The sequence below is a fragment of the Sphaeramia orbicularis genome, chromosome 17 (genome assembly GCF_902148855.1).
Source record: "Sphaeramia orbicularis chromosome 17, fSphaOr1.1, whole genome shotgun sequence".
In the NCBI taxonomy this organism is placed as follows: Eukaryota; Metazoa; Chordata; class Actinopteri; order Kurtiformes; family Apogonidae; genus Sphaeramia; species Sphaeramia orbicularis.
Genome location: NC_043973.1, coordinates 7,392,690 through 7,416,534, shown reverse-complemented (window position 1 = coordinate 7,416,534; position 23,845 = coordinate 7,392,690).

Below are 23,845 nucleotides of genomic sequence, written 5' to 3'. Positions count from 1 at the left end.
AACCTTGAACCTTTAGCCTGTAGCCCACAGCCTGGAGCGTGGAGCCCGGTGCCAGGAGCCTGGATCTTACCCCGAGTCTAGAGGCTGGAGCCTTGAGTCCAGAGAATTGAACTGACCAAAAATCCGGAGCCCTGAGCCCAGATCCAAAAGCCTGGAGCGAAGATCCTGTATCACTGAGCCCGGAGCCCGGAGCCCGGAACCATGACCCTGGAACTTAACCCAAGCCCGGAGTCAAGAGCCTGGAAAAAAACACCGAGCACAAAGCCTGGATCATAAAGCCTTGAGCCAAGAGCCTTGAACTGACCCCGAACCCTGAATCTGGAACCTGGAGCCTGGAGCCCGGACCCTGGAACTGATTACAAGCCCATAGCCTTCAACGCGGAGCATGGAGCCTGGAGGCTAGAGCCTTGAGTCTGGAGCCTGGAAGAAGACCCAGAGCCCAAAGCTTGGAGCCCGGAGCCTGGAACTGACCCCGAGCCTGGAGCCTTGATCCTTGATTGCGGAGCCTGGAGCCTTGAGCTTGGAACTGACCCCGAACTCAGAACCTGGGGCCTGGAGCTCAGAGCCTTGAATGACACTGAGCCCGGAGCCGGGAGACCGGAGCCTTTAGCCCGGAGCCAGGAAAGGACCCTGAGCAAGGAACCTGGAGCCTTGATCCTTGAGCCTGGAGCCTTGAACTTTCCCCGAGCCCTTAGTATGGAGCGTGGAGCCTGGAACCTGGAGCCCGGTGCCCGGAGCCTTGAACTGAGCCCTAGGCTAGAGGTTGGAGCCTGTAGCCCAGAGCATGGAACTGAACCCAAGCCCGGAGCCCTGAGCTTGGAACCAGGAACCTTGAGCCCGGAGTATGGAACTTACCCCAAGTCTGGACATTGGAGACCGGAGCCAAGAAATGACCTCGTGCATTGAGTCTTGAGCCCAGAGCCTTGAGTGCAGAGCCTAGACGCAGGAGGCTGGAACCCAGAACCTGAAACTGACCCTGAGCCTGGAGCCCTGAGCCTGGAGCCCGGAGTCTAGAGGACGGAGCTTGGAGCATGGAGCCTGGAGTCCGGAGCCCGGAGCACAGAGCCAAGAGCACGGAACTTGGAGCATGGAGCCTTGAATCTGGAGCCTGGAGCCTGGAGCCCGGTGCCTGGAGCCTGGAACTGACCCTGAGCCAAGAGCTTTGAGCCTGGAGCCAAGAGCATGGAAATGACCCTGACCACGGAGCCTGGAGTCTTGAGCGTGGAGTCTGGAGCCTTTAGCCTGGAGCCTGGAGCCTGGAACTGACCCCAAGCCTGAAGTCTGGAGCCTTTAGCCTGGAGCCTGGAAAAGACCAAAAGCCAGGATTCTGGAGCCCGGAGCCCAGAGTGCGGAGCCTTGAGCCCAGAGCCTGGAACTGACCCCGAGCCAGGAGCGCAGAGCCTTGACTCCAGAGCCCGGAGCCTGGAGCCCAGAACTGAGCACGAGCTCTGAGCCCTAAACCTGACCCTGGCCAAAGCCCTAACCCTTTCCCTGGAACTGAGCAGAAGCCCGGAGCCCTTACCCTTGTCTCGGAACTGAGCCCTAACCCTAATCCTGGAACTGAGCCCAAGCCTGTAGCCCTAACCCTTGCCTAAGCTATAACCTGAACCCTGGAAAACAGCCTCAACCCACAGCCCTAACTCTGACTCTGGAGCCTGGAGCCTGGAGCCCGGACCCCAGACCCTCGAGCCTGCAGCCCAGAGCCTGGAGAGCAGAGCCTGGAGCCTGGAGCCTGGAATGTGGAGCCCTGACCCCAGAGCATGGAGCCTGGAGCCTAGAGCCTGGAGCCTAGAGCCTTGAGCCTTGAGCCTTGAGCCCTTAGCCTGGAACAGACCCCGAGTCCGGAGCCTGGAGCCTGGAGCCTGGATTCTGGAGCCCGGAGCGTGGAAATGACCCCGTTCCAGGAGCCTGGAGCCCAGGGCATGGAACCCCGAGCATGGAACTTACCCCGAGACCAAAGCCTTGAGCCTGGAGACAGGAACTTGGACCTGACCCAATGCCCAGAGCCTGGAGGCTGGAGCCTGATGGGTAGAGCATGGAATACACATCGACCCAGAAACCTGGGTCCTGGAGCTTGGAGCCTTGGACTGATCCCTAGCCTAGAGCCTGGAGCTTTGAGCCTGGAGCTTTGAGCCTGGAGCTTTGAGCCTGGAGCCTAGAGCCTGGAGCCTGGAGTGTAGAGTCTAGAGACCAGAGCTTAAAGACTGGAGCCCGGAACCCAGATACTCGAACTGACCCCGAGCCCGGAGGAAAGAACCCTGAACCTTGAACTGACCATGAACATGAAGCCTTGATCCCTGAGCCTGGAGCCCGAACCCTGGAACTTACTCCAAGCCTGGAGCCCGTAGCATGGAGCCGTGTGCCCTGAGCCTGGAGCCCAAAGCCTGGAACTGACCTTAAGTCTGGACCTTTGAGCCCGGAGCCAAGAAATGACAACAAGCCCGGAGCCCTGTGCCCGGAACATGGAACGTGGAGCGCGGAGCCTGGAACTGACCCCGAGCACAGAAACTTGAGCTTAGAGCTGGAATCTGGAGCCTGGAACTGACCCCGAGTCCGGAGCCTGGATTCTGGAGCCCGGAGCATGGAAATGACCCCGTTCCAAGAGCCTGGAGCTCAGGGTGTGGAACCCTGAGCATGGAACTTACCCCGAGCCCGAAGCCTGGAGCCTGAAGCCTGGAGAACGGAACTTGGACCTGACCCAATGCCCGGAGCCTGGAGGCTGGAGCCCATAGGAAGGAGCATGGAATACACCCCGAACACGAAACCTGGGTCCTAGAGCCCGGAGCCTTGAACTGATCCCGAGCCCAGAGCCTGGAGCTTTGAGCCTGGAGCTGTGAGCCTTGAGCCGGGAGCCGGGAGCCAAGAGCCTGGAAGAAGACCCCGAGCCCAAAGCCTGGAGCCCGGAGCCTGGAAAAAACCCCGTGCCCGGAGTCTGGAGCCCTGGGGCATGAAACCCCAAGCATGGAACTTACACTGAGCCAGAAGCCTGGAGCCTGAAGCCAGGAGACCGGAACTCGGAACCGGCCCCCCTGCCTGGAGCCTTGAGCCTGGAAAAAGGAGCCTTGAGTCTAGAGCCTGGAAGAAGACATGAGCCCAAAGCCTGTATCGCAGAGCCTTGAGCCAAGAGCCTTGAACTGACCCCGAACCCTGAATCTGGAACCTGGAGCCCGGACCCTGGAACTGATTACGAGCCAATAGCCTGGAGCGCGGAGCATGGAGCTTGGAGCCTGGAGGCTAGAGCCTGGAGTCTGGAGCCTGGAAGAAGACCCAGAGCCCAAAGCCTGGAGCCCGGAGCCTGGAGCCAGAAAACTCAGGAGTGGAACTCAACCTGAGAATGGAGCTTTGAGCCCGGAGCCTGGAACTGACCCCGAGCCTAGAGCATGGAGCACGGAGCCATGAGCTTGGAGCCTTGAGCCCGGACTCCGCAGCCTGGAAATGACCCTGAGCAAGGAACCTGGAGCCTTGACCTGGAGTTTGGGGCATGGAGCATGTAGGGTGGAGCCTGGAGCCCACAGCTTAAAGACTTGAGCTCGGAGCCCAGATCCTTGAACAAACCCCGAGCACAGAACCTTGAGCCCAGAGCCTGGAACTGACCCCGAAACAATAGCCTGGAGCCCGGAGTCTAAGCCTGGAGCCTTGAGCCTGGAGCCTGGAGCCCGGAGAAAAAAAACTGACCACGAGTCTGGATCCTGGATCATTGATCGCGGAGTCTGGAATTGACCACGAGCCCGGAACACGGAGCGCAGAGTCTTGAGCCACGAGCGTTGTGCACGGAGCCTTGAGCTTGGAGCCCAGAGCCTGGAGCCCAGAGCCTCGAACTGACCCCATGACTGGAGCCTGGAGCACGGAGCCTGAAACTGACCCCGAGCCCGGAGTCTGAAGCCTTGTGCCCGGAGACCGGGGCCTGGAACTGACACTGAGCCGGGAGCCTGGATCCCTGAGCCTGAAGCCTGAAGCCCGGAGCCTGGAACTGACCCCGAGCATGTAGCTGGGAACCTGGTGCTTGGAGCCTTAAGCCAAAAGCCTAGAGCCTGGAGCCTGTAACTGACCAAGAGCCTTGAGCCTGAAGCCTGGAGCCTGGAAGCTGGAGCATGGATCTGACCCTGAGCCCGGAACCCTGAGATCAGAACCAGGAGCTTGGAGCCTTGAGCCTTGAGCCTGGAGCCCGGAGCCTGGAGACCTGAGCCCGGACCCCGGAGCCTGGATCTAACCCCAAGCCTGGAGTCTGGAACCTATAGTATGGAGCACTGGGCCTGGAACTGACATAGAGTCTGGAGCCTGGAGCATTGAACCTGGAGCTTGGAGCTTGGAGCTTGGAGCCTTGAGCCGTGAGCCTGGAGCACAGATCCTGGTGCACGGAGCCAAGAGCCCAGAGCATAAAGACTCTAGCCCAGAGCCATGATCCTCCAACTGATCACGAGCCAAGAGCGTGTGGAGCGCGGAGCCTGGAGCCTGGAGCCTGGAGTCTGGAGCTTTGAAGAAGACACTGAGCCCAAAGCCTGGATCGCGGAGCCTGGAGCACGGAGCCTAGAACTGACCCTAAACCCTGTACCTGAAGCCCGGAGTCCACAGCCTGAAACCGATCATGAGCCCAAAGCCTGGAGCACGGAGCCTGGAGACTGGAGCTTTGAGCCTGGTGCCTGGAGTCTGGAGCCTAGAGCCTGGAAGAAGACCCCGAGCCCAAAGCCTCGGGCCCAGAGCTTGGAGCCAGGAACCTCGAGACTGGAACTGAACCCGAGAATTAAGCCAGGAGCCCTTAGCCTGGAGTTGACCGAAAACTCGGAGCCTGGATCCTGGAGCCCGGAGCTTTGAAGTAATCCCAAGCCTGGAGCCATGAGCTTTGAACCTGGAGCGTGGAGTCTTGAGCCTTTAGCCTGGAGCCTGGAACCTACCCAAAGCCTGAAGTCTGGAGCCTTTGGCCTGGAGCCTGGAGCCTGGAAAAGACCAAAAGCCGGGATTCTGGAGCCCGGAGCCCAGAGTGCGGAGCCTTGAGCCCAGAGCCTGGAACTGACCAAAAGCCAGGAGCGCGGAGCCTTGACTCCGGAGCCCGGAACCTGGAGCCCAGAGCCTAGAGCCTTTAGCCTGGAGCCTGGAACTGAGCACGAGCTCTGAGCCCTAAACCTGACCCTGGCCAAAGCCCTAACCCTTACCCTGGAACTGAGCCTAAGCCCGGAGCCCTTACCCTGGTCTTGGAACTGAGCCCTAACCCTAATCCTGGAACTGAGCCCAAGCCTGGAGCCCTTACCCTGGCCTCAGCCATAACCTAAACACTGGAACTGAGCCTCAACCCGGAGCCCTAACTCTGGCTCTGGAGCCTGGAGCCTGGAGCCTGGAGCCTGGAGACCGGACCCTCGAGCCTGCAGCCCAGAGCCTGGAGAGCAGAGCCTGGAGCCTGGAATGTGGAGCCCTGACCCCAGAGCCTGGAGCCTGGAGCCTGGAGCCTTGAGCCTTGATCCTTGAGCCTGGAGCCCTTAGCCTGGAACAGACCCCGAGTCCGGAGCCTGGAGCCTGGAGCCTGGAGCCTGGAGCCTGGATTCTGGAGCCCGGAGCGTGGAAATGACCCCGTTCCAGGAGCCTGGAGCCCAGGGCATGGAACCCCGAGCATGGAACTTACCCCGAGACCGAAGCCTGGAGCCTGAAGCCTGGAGACAGGAACTTGGACCGGACGCAATGCCCGGAGCCTGGAGGCTGGAGCCTGATGAGCAGAGCATGGAATAAAAATCGACCCTGAAACATGGGTCCTGGAGCCCGGAGCCTTGAACTGATCCCGAGCCCAGAGCCTGGAGCTTTGAGCCTGGAGCTTTGAGCCTGGAGCCTAGAGCCTGGAGCCTGGAGTGTAGAGTCTAGAGACCAGAGCTTAAAGACTGGAGCCCGGAACCCAGATACTCGAACTGACCCCGAGCCCGGAGAAAAGAACCCTGAACCTTGAACATGGAGCCTTGATCCCTGAGCCTGGAGCCCGAACCCTTGAACTTACTTCAAGCCTGGAGCCCGTAGCATGGAGCCGTGTGCCCTGAGCCTGGAGCCCAAAGCCTGGAACTGACCTTAAGTCTGGACCTTGGAGCCCGGAGCCAAAAAATGACAACAAGCCCGGAGCCCTGTGCCCGGAACAAGGAGCGTGGAGCGCAGAGCCTGGAACTGACCCCAAGCACAGAAACTTGAGCTTGGAGCCAGGAATCTGGAGCCTGGAACTGACCCCGAGTCCGGAGCCAGGATTCTTGAGCCCGGAGCGTGGAAATGACCCCGTTCCAAGAGCCTGTAGCTCAGGGCGTGGAACCCTGAGCATGGAACTTACCCCGAGCCCGAAGTCTGAAGCCTGGAGAACAGAACTTGGACCTGACCCAATGCCCGGAGCCTGGAGGCTGGAGCCCACAGGCCAGAGCATGGAATACACCCCGAATACGAAACCTGGGTCCTGGAGCCCGGAGCCTTGAACTGATCCTGAGCCCAGAGCCTGGAGCTTTGAGCCTGGAGCTGTGAGACTGGAGCCGGGAGCCTAGAGCCTGGATGAAGACCCCGAGCCCAAAGCCTGGAGCCCGGAGCAAGGAAAAAACCCCGTGCCCGGAGGCTGGAGCCCTGGGGCATGAAACCACAAGCATGGAACTTACACTGAGCCAGAAGCCTGGAGCCTGGAGCCTGGAGCCTGGAACCTGGAACCTGGAGCCTGGAGCCTGGAGCCTGGAGCCTGGAGCCTGAAGCCAGGAGACCGGAACTCAGAACCGGCCCCCCTGCCTGGAGCCTTGAGCCTGGAACAAGGAGCCTTGAGTCTGGAGCCTGGAAAACGACCCCGAGCCCAAAGCCTGGCGCCCGGAGCCTGGAGCATGGAGCCAGTAACCTCGAAACAATAACTGAACCCAAGAATGGAGCCCGGATCAAAGAACCTGGAGCCCAGAGCCTGGATTCTTTATTTCCGAGCCTGGAGCCCGGAGCTTTGAGCTTGGAACTGACCCCGAACACAGTACCTGGGGCCTTGAGCCCGGAGCCTGGACCTGATCCTGAGCCCGGAGCAATGAGCCTTGAGCCTGGAGCTTTGAGCCGGGAGCATGGAGCCGGGAGCATGGAAGCAAGATTAGAATGGTTTTGGATTTTTAATCATATTTTAGGTTTATTTAGTTTTGACTTTTTTTTTTTTTATTATTCAGTTAGTTTTCATTAGTTTTGTGAGCATGCTTGCTTGTTTTTATTAGTTATCTTTTTTTTTTTTTTCTGAATGCTTACTTTTAGTTTAGTTTAGTTTAGTTTAGTTTAGTATTACTTTTAGTTATGTCATAAATTTTATCTTCTTCACCATCCTATTCAAAGAAATTAGTGCGGCGCGAATCAGGGGGTTACTCTGGACACTTTATTTGGGGGTCGGGTTAGGGCGGCTCATTGACTGAGCAGAGACACGAACAAATGTACATTATGATGTATAAATTCCCTATAGCAGGTTGGGGGGGTGTGTTTGATCCATACACAACGTAAATTACGTGAAAACAATGATGTACAAAGCGTGAAAGGAGATGCACGAAGCAGCATGCAGTTAAACCAGAAAGAAACATTTAAACCAGCTAACCAGCAGTTAAACCAGAAAGAAAAATATAAACCAGCTAACCAGCAGTTAAACCAGATAGAAAAATATATACTATACTGGAGTATATATGACTTTGTCGTTTTGCTCCGCTCTTTCTCTGTCACTCACGCGCACACACAGTGAGTGCAAAGAAAGAAAAAAAAAAAGGAACCAACTCATCACTAAAGTAAATCCCAGACAGGACTGTGCTGCTGTGTCCCAGCTTTAGTCTGTATGTTCCAGGTAGAGTGGGGACCAGAAGACGACTGGAAACCGCAAATGACCAGACATGACAGACTGTGTAGTGTCGTATGGTGCTACTAGCTCAAACTGCTGGAGCGAAATAAATGAATTTCATATGAATCCGACATTTACAAAGACGAAAACGAAGGGAATTTTACACATAATTTTTATACGTTTTAGTTAGTTTTGTAACCAAACAATACAGTTTCAGTTAGTTATCGTTTTTTTCTTTTAATTAGAGTTTTTATTTATTTCAGTTGACGAAAATGTTTTTGTTCAATTTTAGTTGTCGTCATTTCGTTCATTTTCATTTAGAATAATAACTTTGCCTGGAAGAACACCTAAAGCCCAAAGCCTGGAGCCCGGAGCCTGGAAATAACCCCGTGTCCAGAGCTTTGAGCCCAAGGCGTGGAACCCGGAGCCTGGGACTTACCCCGAGCCAGAAGCCTGGAGCCTGAAACATGGATCCCACAACTTTGAACTAACCTCATGCACGGAGCCTGGAGCCGTGAGCCTTGAGCCTGGAAACTGGAACTGACCCCAAGTCCGGACCTTGGAGCCCGGAGCCTAGAAATGACCACGAACCCGGAACCCTGCTCAGGGAACATGGAGCCTGCAGCGCGGAGCCTGGAATAAACCCCGAGCACCGAACCTTGGTTTGAAGCCTTGGAGCCCGGAGCATGGAGCCGGGAGCCTGGAGCCGGGAGCCCGAAGCCTTGTACAGACCCCGAGTCCAGAGCTGGGAGCCTGAAGTCTGGAGCCCGTTGCCTGGAAATGACCCCGTGCCTGGAGCCAGGAGATTAGGTTTCCAGCTTCAGATGAGGAAAAGTCCCACAGCTTCTCTTGAAGTGAAACGTTCAAAAATGACATTTACTATTTTATCGTTATCCAGCTCCAGATGACAAAAGAACCGGAGGTTAAAAAAGGGGTCAGGCTAACCGGTGTTCTGTCTTTGGAAAAATAACAATGTCCCACACAGGCTGGAAAAAAGACAGAGTCCACACCGTCCACCAGCCGTTCCGGTCGGGGTTCGACCAGTAAGTGCGACATTTCCAAGTGTTCTTCCACGTCCATGCACGCCAGTGTGCAGCTTTAAGGGGGTTGGAGGAACGAGGGAGAGAAAGAGCGAGAGAGAAAGAAAGAAAAAGAATCTCAGGACCATGGACAGAGTTCTTCCACTAGTGTGTGGCTGCAATGTAAGACAGCATTCTTTCTCCACGGGGTGGTTTGAAAATGCAAGAACTAAGTGTGAAGCTTTAGGGATACTGGAGAGAAAAGAGGAGGAGAAAGAGAAAAAAACGTCAGACTAGGCCAGGAGGAGAAGAGTTCAAACCCCTGGGTTTGGAACAGGGTGGGGAAGACTTCCGTCTCCACTGGGGTAGTTTGAAAAATGAAAGATCTCAGTGTGCTACTTTAAGGATGCTGGAAGGAAGAGACGGGGAACGAGACAGAAAAAAAATAAAAATAAAAAGAGTTAGATTGGGCCAGGAGATTAAGTTTCAAGCTTCAGGTGAGGAAAAGAACCGGAGGTTAAAAAAAAAAAAAAAAAAAAACAGGGGGGGGTTAAGCCAACCAGGGTTCTGTCTTTAAAAAAAAAAAAAAAAAAAAAAAAAAAAAAAGTAAGATTAAGGCTGGAAAAATTGACAGCTGAGGTGGCTCGGGCATCTGTTTCGGATGCCTCCTGGACGCCTCCCTGGGGAGGTGTTCCGGGCATGTCCCACCGGGAGGAGACCTCGGGGAAGACCCAGGACACGTTGGAGAGACTATGTCTCTCGGCTGGCCTGGGAACGCCTCGGGATCCCCCCGGAAGAGCTGGAGGAGGTGTCTGGGGAGAGGGAAGTCTGGGCATCCCTGCTTAGACTGTTACCCCCGCGACCCGGCCCCGGATAAGCGGAAGAGAATGGATGGATGGAAATTGACAAGTCCCACAGCTTCTCTTGAAGTGAAACGCTCAAAATGACATTTTTACTGGCTCTACTCACAAAAGCAGAAAAATTTTAAAAACAAGTCAGGAATAAGTGGCTATTATTTCAACGTCGTATCATGAAGTTCTGCTTGAGAAAAAAAATCCTTGTCTCAAAGTGACCAAAACAGCTTCTTATCGCTCAAAACGCTCAACAATGACATTTTTACCTCTTCTACCCAGTAAACAAAGAAAACACTAAAAACAAGTCAGAAATAGGTGTTTCAGGGCTTTTTTGTTCAAATTCTTCTGAGATAATGAAGTTCTGCTTGTGAAAAAACATCCTTGTCTCAAAATGACCAAAACAGCTTCTTATCGTCTGAAACGCTCAAAAATGACATTCTTTCCTCTTCTACAGTGAAAAGTAGATAAACGCAAAAAACAAGTCAGAAAAAAGTCAATTATGGCTTTATTGTTCGAGTCTTTTCAGTTTATCAAGATTTCTTTGAGAAAAAAAAAATTACTTTCTCAACGTGACATAAAACAGCTTCTTACCGTCTGAAACGCTCAAAAATGACATTTTTGCCTCTTCTACTCTGTAAAGAAAGAAAACACTGAAAACAAGTCAGGAATAAGTGGCTTATGGCTGTTTTGTCATAGTCTTCTAAGATCATGAAGTTCCGCTTAAGAAAAAACATCCTTGTCTCAAAGTGACCAAAACTGCTTCTTATCGTCTGAAACGCTCAAAAAGGACATTTTTGCCTCTTCTACTCAAAACAGACGGATAACACTAAAAACAAGTCAGAAATAGGTGTTTTATGGCTGTTTTGTCATAGTCTTCTCAGATAATGAAGTTCTGCTTGTGAAAAAACATCCTTGTCTCAAAGTGACCAAAATAGCTTCTTACCGTGTAAAACGCTCAAAAATGACATTTTTTTCCCTATATAATCAGTAAAGCATGACAACACTAAAAGCAAGTAAGAAAAAAGTGCTTAATGTCTTATTTGTTCAAATTCTTATCAGTTCATGAAGTTTTGATTGAGAAAATACATCCTTGTCTCAAAGTGACCAAAACAGCTTCTTATCGTCGGAAACGCCCAAAAAGGACATTTTTGCCTCTTCTACTCAAAACAGACGGAAAACACTAAAAACAAGTCAGAAAAAGGTGTTTTATGGCTGTTTTGTCATAGTCTTCTCAGATAATGAATTTCTGCTTTTGAAAAAACATCCTTGTCTCAAAGTAACCAAAATAGCTTCTTACCGTGTAAAACGCTCAAACATGACATTTTTTCCTATATAATCAGTAAAGCATGACAACACTAAAAACAAGTAAGAAAAAAGTGCTTAATGGCTTATTTGTTCAAATTCTTAACAGTTCATGAAGTTTTGCTTGAGAAAAGACATCCTTGTCTCAAAGTGACCAAAACAGCCTCTTATCGTCTGAAACGCTATAAAATGACATTTTTGCCTCTTCTCTTCAGAAAAGAAGGAAAACCCTAAAAACAAGTCAGAAAAAGGTGTTTTATGGCTTTTTTATAAAAGTCTTCTCATGTCACGAAATTCTGCTTGAGAAAAAACATCCTTGTCTCAAAGTGACCAAAACAGCTTCTTATCGCGTGAAACGCTCAAAAATGACATTTTTGACTCTTCTACTCAGAAAAGAAGGAAAACACTCAAAACAAGTCAGAAATAATAGGTTTATAACTGTTTTGTTCCAGTTTTTTTCAGTTCATGAAGTTTTCTTTTAGAAAAAGACATCCTAGTCTCAATGTGACCAAAACAGCTTCTTATCGCGTGAAACGCTCAAAAATGAAATTTTCGCCTCTTCTACCGAGAAAAGAAGCCAAAAATAAACAAGTCAAAAATGATTTGTTTATTGCTGTTTTGTTCGAATCTTTTCAGTTCATGAAGTTGTCTTTGAGGAAAAAAACATCCTAGTTTCAAAGTGACAAAAACAGCTTCCTTTCTTGTGAAACACTAAAAAATGAAATCTAAGTCAATTTCTTCTTCTTCTTTCTTTTTTTTTTTTTTTTTTTTTTTTTTTTTTCTCCCACATTTTACGATGGGTGCAGTTCTTTCCGGGCCTGGGATTTCACTGTTCTCAGATCCACCGCAAAAAGTTCTGAAGTGTGTGGTACATGGGTTCACCAAGAGGTCTGGGCCTTGAGGTAAGCCTTTAGCCCGTAGCCCAGCTCAAGGAGCCCGGAGCCTGGAGACTTGAGCCGAAAACGAGACCGGAGCCTAGAGCTCGTAGCCTGGAAATGACCCCAAACATGGAGCCGGAATCGTTGAGCCTGGAGCCTGTTGCATGGAGCAGGGAGCCTGGAACTGACCACGAGCCTGGAGCCTTGAGCCTGGAACGCGGAGCCACGAGCCTGGAGCCTGTTGCCTGGAGCAGGGAGCCTGGAGCCTTGAGCTTGAAGCATGGAGCCTTGAACTTGGAGCCTGGAGCCCGGTGCCTGGAGCAAGGAACTTACCCAGAGCCTTGAGCCTGGAGCCCAGAACAAAGAACCCAGAGCTGGGAACTGACCCCGACCCTTGAGCTTGGAGCCTTGAGCACGGAGCATGGAATGTACCCCGAGCCTGGAGCTTATCACTTGGAGCCTTCAGCCTGGAACGCGTAGCAACGAGCCTGGAGCCTGGAACTGACCCAAAGCCCGAAATGTGGAGCCCAAAACGTGGAGACCGGAACTTGGAACTGACCCCAAACCCAGTGCTTGGAGCCCGGAGCCCGGAGCCCGGAGCCCGGAGCCCGGAGCCGGAGCCGGAGCCCGGAGCCCGGAGCCCGGAGCCCGGAGCCCGGAGCCCGGAGCCCGGAGCCCCTAGCCGAAATCCATGAGCCTGGAGCCTGGAACCCACACTGAGAAAAGAGCCTTGAGCCCGGAGCCTGAAGCATGGAGGCCGGAGCCTGGAAAAAACCCTGAGCCTTGAGCCTATAGCCTTGAACCAGGAGCTTGAAGCATGGAGCCTGGAGTCTAGAGCCTGGTGACTGGAGCCATGAACTGACCCTGAGCCTTGAGCCTTGAGTCTTGAGCCCGGAGAGTGGAACTGACACCGAGGCTGGATCCTGGATCCTGGATCCTGGATCCTGGAGCCTTGAGCCTAGAACAAGGTACCTGGAGCCTGGAGCCTGGAGACTGGAGCCTGGATCCTGGACCCTGGAACTGACACCGAGTCCAAAGCCTGGATACCAGAGCCTCAAACTAACCCCGAAAGGGGAGCCTGGAGCCTGGTACCTGGAGCCTGGAGCCTTAAACTGACCCAGAGCCCGAAGCCTTGAGCCTGAAGCCTGGAACCCGGAGAATAGAAGTGACACAAAACCCGAAGCCTTGGGCCCGGACCCTTGAGGGCGTAGCCTAGAGCAGGGAGCCCGGAATCTGAAGACTGGAGACAGGAGGCTTTAGGGCTGAGGCTGGAGCCTGGAACTGAACCCAAGCCGGGATTCTGGAAACCGGAGAATGGAGCCTGGAGCTTGGAGGTTGGAGCCCGGAGCCCGGAGCCCGGAGCCCTTAACTGACCCCGAGCCTAGAGCATGGAGCCTGGAGCTTGGAGCCAGAAGCCCGGACTCCGCAGCCTGGAAATGACCCTTAGCAAGGAATCTGGAGCCTTGACCTGGAGTTTGGGGCATGGAGCCTGGAGCACGGAGCGTGGAGCACGGAGCCTGGAACTGACACAGAGAACAGAACCTTGATCCTTGACCCTGGAGCCTGGAGCATGGAACCAGGAGCTGGGAGCCGGGAGCCCAAAGCCTTGTACTGACCCAAAGTCCAGAGCCTTGAGCCTGGAGTCTGGAGGCCGGAAATAACCCCGTGCCTGGAGCCTGGAGCCCGGAGCCTGGAACTGACCATGAGCACAAAACCTTGAGCCAGGACCCTGGAGTCCGGAGACTGGAAAAGACCCCGAGCCTGGAGCTCGGAGCACTGAGCTGTGAGATTGGAGCCTGAAGCCTGGAGCCCGGAGCCTGGAACGGACTCAGAATCCGGAGCCTGCGACCTGGATTCTGGAGCTCGGAGCGTGGAAATTACCCCGTTCCAAGAGCCTATAGCCCAGGGCGTGGAATCCCGAGCATGGAACTTACCTCAAGCCTGAAGCCTGGAGACAGGAACTTGGACCTGACCCAATGCCCAGAGCCTGGAGCCCGAAGGCCAGAGCATGGAATACACCAAAAACCTGAAACCTGGGTCCTGGATCCCGGAGCCTTGAACTGATCCCGAGCCCAGAGCCTGGAGCTTTGAGACTAGAGCCAGAAGCCTTGAGCCTATAGCCTTAAGCCTGGAAGAAGACACCAAGCCCAAAGCCATGAGCCAGGATCCTTAAAAAACCCCGTGCCCGGAGCCTGGAGCCCTGGGCGTGAAACCCCAAACATGGAACTTACCCCGAGCCAGAAGCCTGGAGCCTGAAGCCAGGAAACCGGAATTTAGAACCGGCCCCCAGGCCCAGAGCAAGGAGCCTGGAGCCTGGAGCCCGCAGCCCGGAGCCTGGAACTGACCCCAAAACTGGGGCCTGGAGCCCCGAGCATAGAGCCATGAGCATGGAGCTTTGAGCCTGGAGACTGGAGGCCGGAGTCTAAGCCTGGAGCCTGCAGCCTGAAATCTGGAGCCTGGAGCCTGTAGCAAAGAACTAACCACGAGTCCGGATCCTGGATCCTTGATCTCAGAGCCTGGACACCAAAGCCCGGAGCCTTGAACTTGACCCTGAACCCGGAACCTGGAGCCTGGAGCCTGGAACTGATCACGAATCCGGAGCCTTGAGCGCAGAGCCTGGAGCTTGGAGCCCGGAGCCTGGAACTGACAAAGAGCCTGGAGCATGGAACCTGGAGGTTGGAGCCTGAAGCCTTGAGACTGAGGCACGGACCCTGGAGCGTGGCGCCTAGAGCCCACAGCTTAAAGACTTGCGCCCGGAGCCCAGATTCTCGAACTGACCCCGAGCCTTGAGCCATGAGCCCGGAGCCTGGAACTGACCCCGAGCACAGAACCTTGAGCCCGGAGCCTTAGAGCCCGGAGCCTGGAACTGACCCCGAAACCAGAGCCTGGAGCCTTGAGCCTGGACCTGACACCGAGTCCAAAGCCTGAATACAGGAGCCTTTAAAAAACCCCGAAAGGGGAGCCTGGAGCCCGGTACCTGGAGCCCGCAGCCTGGAACATACCCAGAGCCGAAAGCCTGGAGCCTGAAGCCTGGAATTTGTAGAATGGAACTGACCAAAACCCGAAGCCTTTAGCCCGAAGCCTTGAACCCGGAGAATAGAAGTGACACAAAGCCCGAAGCCTTGAGGGTAGGGCCTTGAGCCTTGAGCAAGGAGCCCAGAATCTTAAGACTGGAGACAGGAGGCTTTTGCCCTGGGCCTGGAGCCTGGAACTTAACCCAAGCCGGGATTCTGGAAACCGGAGAATGGAACCTGGAGCCACGAGCTTGGAGCTTGGAGCCCGGAACCCGGAACCCGGAGCCTGGAGCCCGGAGCCCTTAACTGACCCCGAGCCTGTAGCATGGAGCACGGAGCCTTGAGCTTAGAGCCTTGAGCCCGGACTCCGCAGCCTGGAAATGACCCTGAGCAAGGAACCTGGAGCCTTGTCCTGGAGTTTGGGGCATGGCGCCTGGAGCACGGAGCGTGGAGCGTGGAGCCTGGACCCCTGATCCTCGAACTAACCCCAAGCACAGAACCTTGAGCCCAGAGCCTGGAACTGACCCTGAAACAAGAGCCTGGAGCCTGGAGCCCAGAGAATAAGCCTGGAGCCTTGAGCCTGGAGCCCGGAGCCCAGAGCCCAGAGCCCGGAGCCCGGAGCCCGGAGCCCGGAGCCCGGAGCCCGGAGAAAAAAACGAACCACGAGTCTGGATCCTGGATCCTTGATCGCGGAGTCTGGAACTGACCCCGAGCCCGGAGAACGGACCGAAGAGTCTTGAGCCTTGAGCCACGAGCCTTGTGCACGGAGCCTTGAGCCTGGAGCCCAGAGCCCCGAACTGACCCCATGACTGGAGCCTGGAGCCCGGAGCCTGAAACTGACCCAGAGCCCGGAGTCTGAAGCCTGGTGCCCGGAGACCGGAGCCTGGAACTGACACTGAGCCGGGAGCCTGGATCCCTGAGCCTGAAGCCTGAAACCCGGAGCCTGGAACTGACCCCGAGCATGTAGCCTGGAACCTGGAGCTTGGAGCCTTAAGCCCAAAGCCTTGAGCCTGTTGCCTGAAACTGACCAAGAGCCTTGAGCCTGGAGCCTGGATCCTGGAAGATGGAGCATGGATCTAACCCTGAGCCCGGAACCCTGAGATCAGAACCAGGAGCTTGGAGCCTTGAGCCTGGAGCCTGGAGACCTGAGCCAGGACCCCGGAGCCTGGAACTGACCCCAAACCTGGAGTCTGGAACCTATAGTATGGAGCACTGGGCCTGGAACTGACAAAGAGTCTGGAGCCTGGAGCATCGAACCTGGAGCTTGGAGATTTGAGCCGTGAGCCTGGAGCACAGATCCTGGTGCACGGAGCCATGAGCCCAGAGCATAAAGACTCTTGCCCAGAGCCCAGATCCTCGAACTGATCACGAGCAAAGAGTGTGTGGAGCGCGGACCCTGGAGCCTGGAGTCTGGAGCTTTGAAGAAGACACTGAGCCCAAAGTCTGGATCGCGGAGCCTGGAGCACGGAGCCTAGAACTGACCCTAAACCCTGAACCTGGAGCCTGGAGCCCACAGCCTGAAACTGATAATGAGCCCAAAGCCTGCAGCAGGGAGCCTGGAGCCTGGAGCTGTGAGCCTGGTGCCTGGAGCTTTGAGCCTGGAGCCTGGAGCCTGGAGTCTGGAGCCTGGAGCCTTGATCCTGCAGCCTGGAGCCTGGAAGAAGACCCCGAGCCCAAAGCCTCGAGCCCAGAGCCTGGAGCCACAAACCTCGAGACTGGAACTGTACCCGAGAATTAAGCCAGGAGCCCTTAGCCTGGAGTTGACCCAAAACTCGGAGCCTGGATCCTGGAGCCCGGAGCTTTGAAGTAATCCCAAGCCTGGAGCCATGAGCTTTGAGCCTGGAGCTTTGAGCCGGGAGAATGGAGCCTGGAGCCTGGCAGAAGACCTAAAACCCTAAGCCTGGAGCCCAGAGATTGGAAATAACCCCGTGCCTGGAGCCTTGAGCCCAGGGTTTGGAACCCGGAGCCTGGAACTTACCCAAGGCCCGAAGCCTGGTACCTGAAACCTGGATCCCAGAACTTTGAACTGACCCCATGAAAGGAGCCTGGAGCCTGGAGAACAGAGCCCAGAGCCTGGAGCGCTGAGCCTGGAGCCCGGAACCTGGATAATTTAGCCTGGAGCTTGGAGGTTGAAGCCTGGAGCCCTGAGCCCGGAGCCTGGAAATGACACTGAGCCCGGAACCTGGAGCCCGGAGCCTTAAGCCTGGAGTCCGGAGCCTGGAGCCCGGAGCCAAGAACTGACCCTGAGCCTGGAGCCTGGAGCCAAGAACTTGAAGCATGGAGCCTTGAACCTGGAGCCTAGAGCCCGGTGCCTGGATTCTGGAACTGACCTAGAGCCTTGAGCCTTGAGCACGGAGCTTGGAGTCTTGAGCCTGGAGCCCGGAGCTTGGAACTGACCCTAAACATGGAGCCCGGACCATTGACCCTTAATTTTGACCCTGGAGCCTTGAGGCTGGAACCTTCAGCCTGTAGCCCAAAGCCTGGAGCGTGGAACCCAGTGCCAGGAGCCTGGATATGACCCCGAGTCTAGAGGCTGGAGCCTTGAGCCCAGAAAATTGAACTGACCAAAAATCCAGAGCCCTGACCCCGGATCCAAGAGCCTGGAACACAGATCCTGTATGATTTAGCCCGGAGCCCGGAGCCCGAAGCCTTGAGCCCAGAGGATTTAACTGACCAAAAATCCAGAGCCCTGAGCCCGGATCCAAGAGCCTGGAACACAGATCCTGTATCACTGAACCCGCAGCCCGGAGCCCGGAGCCCGGAGCCCGGAGCCAAGAGCCTGGAACTGAACCCGAGCCCGGAGTCTAGAGCCTGGAAAAAAACACCGAGCACAAAGCCTGTATCGCAGAGCCTTGAGCCAAGAGCCTTGAACTGACCCCGAACCCTGAATCTGGAACCTGGAGCCCGGACCCTGGAACTGATTACGAGCCAATAGCCTGGAGCGCGGAGCATGGAGCTTGGAGCCTGGAGGCTAGAGCCTGGAGTCTGGAGCCTGGAAGAAGACCCAGAGCCCAAAGCCTGGAGCCTGGAGCCAGAAAACTCAGGAGTGGAACTCAACCTGAGAATGGAGCTTTGAGCCCGGAGCCTGGAACTGACCCCGAGCCTAGAGCATGGAGCACGGAGCCATGAGCTTGGAGCCTTGAGCCCGGACTCCGCAGCCTGGAAATGACCCTGAGAAAGGAACCTGGAGCCTTGACCTGGAGTTTGGGGCATGGAGCATGTAGGGTGCAGCCTGGAGCCCACAGCTTAAAGACTTGAGCCCGGAGCCCAGATCCTTGAACAAACCCCGAGCACAGAACCTTGAGCCCAGAGCCTGGAACTGACCCCGAAACAATAGCCTGGAGCCTGGAGCCTGGAGCCTGGAGCCCGGAGTCTAAGCCTGGAGCCTGGAGCCTTGAGCCTGGAGCCTGGAGCCCGGAGAAAAAAAATTGACCACGAGTCTGGATCCTGGATCATTGATCGCGGAGTCTGGAATTGACCACGAGCCCGGAACACGGAGCACAGAGTCTTGAGCCACGAGCGTTGTGCACAGAGCCTTGAGCTTGGAGCCCAGAGCCTCGAACTGACCCCATGACTGGAGCCTGGAGCACGGAGCCTGAAACTGACCCCAAGCCCGGAGTCTGAAGCCTTGTGCCCGGAGACCGGGGCCTGGAACTGACACTGAGCCGGGAGCCTGGATCCCTGAGCCTGAAGCCCGGAGCCTGGAACTGACCCAAGGCATGTAGCCTGGAACCTGGAGCTTGGAGCCTTAAGCCCAAAGCCTTGAACCCGGAGCCTTTAACTGACCAAGAGCCTTGAGCCTGAAGCCTGAAGCCTGAAGCCTGGAGCCTGGAAGCCGGAGCATGGATATGACCCTGAGCCCGGAACCCTGAGATCAGAACCAGGAGCTTGGAGCCTTGAGCCTTGAGCCTGGAGCCTAGAGACCTGAGCCAGGACCCCGGAGCCTGGAACTAACCCCAAGCCTGGAGTCTGGAACCTATAGTATGGAGCAATGGGCCTGGAACTGACCAAGAGTCTGGAGCCTGGAGCATCGAACCTGGAGCTTGGAGCCTCTAGCCGTGAGCCTGGAGCACAGATCCTGGTGCACGGAGCCCAGAGCCAAGAGCCCAGAGCCCAGAGCATAAAGACTCTAGCCCAGAGCCCAGATCCTCCAACTGATCACGAGCCAAGAGCGTGTGGAGCGCGGAGCCTGGAGTCTGGAGCTTTGAAGAAGACACTGAGCCCAAAGCCTGGATCACGGAGCCTGGAGCACGGAGCCTAGAACTGACCCTAAACCCTTAACCTGGAGCCCGGAGCCCACAGCCTGAAACTGATCATGAGCCAAAAGCCTGGAGCACGGAGCCTGGAGACTGGAGCTTTGAGCCTGGTGCCTGGAGTCAGGAGCCTGGACCCTGGAAGAAGACCCCGAGCCCAAAGCTTCGAGCCCAGAGCCTGGAGCCAGGAACCTCGAGACTGGAACTGAACCCGAGAATTAAGCAAGGAGCCCTTAGCCTGGAGTTTACCCAAAACTCGGAGCCTGGATCCTGGAGCCCGGAGCTTTGAAGTAATCCCAAGCCTGGAGCCATGAGCTTCTAGCCTGGAGCTTTGAGCCGGGAGCATGGAGCATGGAGCCTGGAGCCTGGCAGAAGACCTAAAAACCAAAGCAAAAAGCCTGGAGCCCGGAGACTGGAAATAACCCTGTTCCTTGAGCCTTGAGCCATGGGTGTGGAACCCGGAGCCTGGAACTTATCCAAGGCCCGAAGCCTGGTACCTTTTGCCTGGATACCAGAACTTTGAACTGACCCCATGAAAGGAGCCTGGAGCCTGGAGAAGGGAGCCCATAGCCATGAGCGCTGAGCCTGGAGCCTGGAGCCCAGAACCTTGAGCATGGAGCCTGGAGCTTGGAGGTTGGAGCCTGGAGCCTGGAGCCCTGAGCCCGGAGCCTGGAAATGACACTGAGCCCGGAAACTGGAGCCCGGAGCCTTAAGCCTGGAGTCCGGAGCCTGGAGCCTGGAGCCCGGAGCCTAGAACTGACCCTGAGCCTGGAGCCTGGAGCCAAGAACTTGAAGCATGGAGCCTTGAAACTGGAGCTTAGAGCCCGGTGCCGGAATTCTGGAACTTACCCAGAGCCTTGAGCCTTGAGCATGGAGCTTGGAGTCCTGAGCCTGGAGCCCGGAGCTTGGAACCAACCCTAAACATGGAGCCCGGACCCTTGACCCTGAGTTTGGACCCTGGAGCCTTGAGGCTTGAACCTTGAACCTTTAGCCTGTAGCCCACAGCCTGGAGCGTGGAGCCCGGTGCCAGGAGCCTGGATCTTACCCCGAGTCTAGAGGCTGGAGCCTTGAGTCCAGAGAATTGAACTGACCAAAAATCCGGAGCCCTGAGCCCAGATCCAAAAGCCTGGAGCGAAGATCCTGTATCACTGAGCCCGGAGCCCGGAGCCCGGAACCATGACCCTGGAACTTAACCCAAGCCCGGAGTCAAGAGCCTGGAAAAAAACACCGAGCACAAAGCCTGGATCATAAAGCCTTGAGCCAAGAGCCTTGAACTGACCCCGAACCCTGAATCTGGAACCTGGAGCCTGGAGCCCGGACCCTGGAACTGATTACAAGCCCATAGCCTTCAACGCGGAGCATGGAGCCTGGAGGCTAGAGCCTTGAGTCTGGAGCCTGGAAGAAGACCCAGAGCCCAAAGCTTGGAGCCCGGAGCCTGGAACTGACCCCGAGCCTGGAGCCTTGATCCTTGATTGCGGAGCCTGGAGCCTTGAGCTTGGAACTGACCCCGAACTCAGAACCTGGGGCCTGGAGCTCAGAGCCTTGAATGACACTGAGCCCGGAGCCGGGAGACCGGAGCCTTTAGCCCGGAGCCAGGAAAGGACCCTGAGCAAGGAACCTGGAGCCTTGATCCTTGAGCCTGGAGCCTTGAACTTTCCCCGAGCCCTTAGTATGGAGCGTGGAGCCTGGAACCTGGAGCCCGGTGCCCGGAGCCTTGAACTGAGCCCTAGGCTAGAGGTTGGAGCCTGTAGCCCAGAGCATGGAACTGAACCCAAGCCCGGAGCCCTGAGCTTGGAACCAGGAACCTTGAGCCCGGAGTATGGAACTTACCCCAAGTCTGGACATTGGAGACCGGAGCCAAGAAATGACCTCGTGCATTGAGTCTTGAGCCCAGAGCCTTGAGTGCAGAGCCTAGACGCAGGAGGCTGGAACCCAGAACCTGAAACTGACCCTGAGCCTGGAGCCCTGAGCCTGGAGCCCGGAGTCTAGAGGACGGAGCTTGGAGCATGGAGCCTGGAGTCCGGAGCCCGGAGCACAGAGCCAAGAGCACGGAACTTGGAGCATGGAGCCTTGAATCTGGAGCCTGGAGCCTGGAGCCCGGTGCCTGGAGCCTGGAACTGACCCTGAGCCAAGAGCTTTGAGCCTGGAGCCAAGAGCATGGAAATGACCCTGACCACGGAGCCTGGAGTCTTGAGCGTGGAGTCTGGAGCCTTTAGCCTGGAGCCTGGAGCCTGGAACTGACCCCAAGCCTGAAGTCTGGAGCCTTTAGCCTGGAGCCTGGAAAAGACCAAAAGCCAGGATTCTGGAGCCCGGAGCCCAGAGTGCGGAGCCTTGAGCCCAGAGCCTGGAACTGACCCCGAGCCAGGAGCGCAGAGCCTTGACTCCAGAGCCCGGAGCCTGGAGCCCAGAACTGAGCACGAGCTCTGAGCCCTAAACCTGACCCTGGCCAAAGCCCTAACCCTTTCCCTGGAACTGAGCAGAAGCCCGGAGCCCTTACCCTTGTCTCGGAACTGAGCCCTAACCCTAATCCTGGAACTGAGCCCAAGCCTGTAGCCCTAACCCTTGCCTAAGCTATAACCTGAACCCTGGAAAACAGCCTCAACCCACAGCCCTAACTCTGACTCTGGAGCCTGGAGCCTGGAGCCCGGACCCCAGACCCTCGAGCCTGCAGCCCAGAGCCTGGAGAGCAGAGCCTGGAGCCTGGAGCCTGGAATGTGGAGCCCTGACCCCAGAGCATGGAGCCTGGAGCCTAGAGCCTGGAGCCTAGAGCCTTGAGCCTTGAGCCTTGAGCCCTTAGCCTGGAACAGACCCCGAGTCCGGAGCCTGGAGCCTGGAGCCTGGATTCTGGAGCCCGGAGCGTGGAAATGACCCCGTTCCAGGAGCCTGGAGCCCAGGGCATGGAACCCCGAGCATGGAACTTACCCCGAGACCAAAGCCTTGAGCCTGGAGACAGGAACTTGGACCTGACCCAATGCCCAGAGCCTGGAGGCTGGAGCCTGATGGGTAGAGCATGGAATACACATCGACCCAGAAACCTGGGTCCTGGAGCTTGGAGCCTTGGACTGATCCCTAGCCTAGAGCCTGGAGCTTTGAGCCTGGAGCTTTGAGCCTGGAGCTTTGAGCCTGGAGCCTAGAGCCTGGAGCCTGGAGTGTAGAGTCTAGAGACCAGAGCTTAAAGACTGGAGCCCGGAACCCAGATACTCGAACTGACCCCGAGCCCGGAGGAAAGAACCCTGAACCTTGAACTGACCATGAACATGAAGCCTTGATCCCTGAGCCTGGAGCCCGAACCCTGGAACTTACTCCAAGCCTGGAGCCCGTAGCATGGAGCCGTGTGCCCTGAGCCTGGAGCCCAAAGCCTGGAACTGACCTTAAGTCTGGACCTTTGAGCCCGGAGCCAAGAAATGACAACAAGCCCGGAGCCCTGTGCCCGGAACATGGAACGTGGAGCGCGGAGCCTGGAACTGACCCCGAGCACAGAAACTTGAGCTTGGAGCTGGAATCTGGAGCCTGGAACTGACCCCGAGTCCGGAGCCTGGATTCTGGAGCCCGGAGCATGGAAATGACCCCGTTCCAAGAGCCTGGAGCTCAGGGTGTGGAACCCTGAGCATGGAACTTACCCCGAGCCCGAAGCCTGGAGCCTGAAGCCTGGAGAACGGAACTTGGACCTGACCCAATGCCCGGAGCCTGGAGGCTGGAGCCCATAGGAAGGAGCATGGAATACACCCCGAACACGAAACCTGGGTCCTAGAGCCCGGAGCCTTGAACTGATCCCGAGCCCAGAGCCTGGAGCTTTGAGCCTGGAGCTGTGAGCCTTGAGCCGGGAGCCGGGAGCCAAGAGCCTGGAAGAAGACCCCGAGCCCAAAGCCTGGAGCCCGGAGCCTGGAAAAAACCCCGTGCCCGGAGTCTGGAGCCCTGGGGCATGAAACCCCAAGCATGGAACTTACACTGAGCCAGAAGCCTGGAGCCTGAAGCCAGGAGACCGGAACTCGGAACCGGCCCCCCTGCCTGGAGCCTTGAGCCTGGAAAAAGGAGCCTTGAGTCTAGAGCCTGGAAGAAGACATGAGCCCAAAGCCTGTATCGCAGAGCCTTGAGCCAAGAGCCTTGAACTGACCCCGAACCCTGAATCTGGAACCTGGAGCCCGGACCCTGGAACTGATTACGAGCCAATAGCCTGGAGCGCGGAGCATGGAGCTTGGAGCCTGGAGGCTAGAGCCTGGAGTCTGGAGCCTGGAAGAAGACCCAGAGCCCAAAGCCTGGAGCCCGGAGCCTGGAGCCTGGAGCCAGAAAACTCAGGAGTGGAACTCAACCTGAGAATGGAGCTTTGAGCCCGGAGCCTGGAACTGACCCCGAGCCTAGAGCATGGAGCACGGAGCCATGAGCTTGGAGCCTTGAGCCCGGACTCCGCAGCCTGGAAATGACCCTGAGCAAGGAACCTGGAGCCTTGACCTGGAGTTTGGGGCATGGAGCATGTAGGGTGGAGCCTGGAGCCCACAGCTTAAAGACTTGAGCTCGGAGCCCAGATCCTTGAACAAACCCCGAGCACAGAACCTTGAGCCCAGAGCCTGGAACTGACCCCGAAACAATAGCCTGGAGCCCGGAGTCTAAGCCTGGAGCCTTGAGCCTGGAGCCTGGAGCCCGGAGAAAAAAAACTGACCACGAGTCTGGATCCTGGATCATTGATCGCGGAGTCTGGAATTGACCACGAGCCCGGAACACGGAGCGCAGAGTCTTGA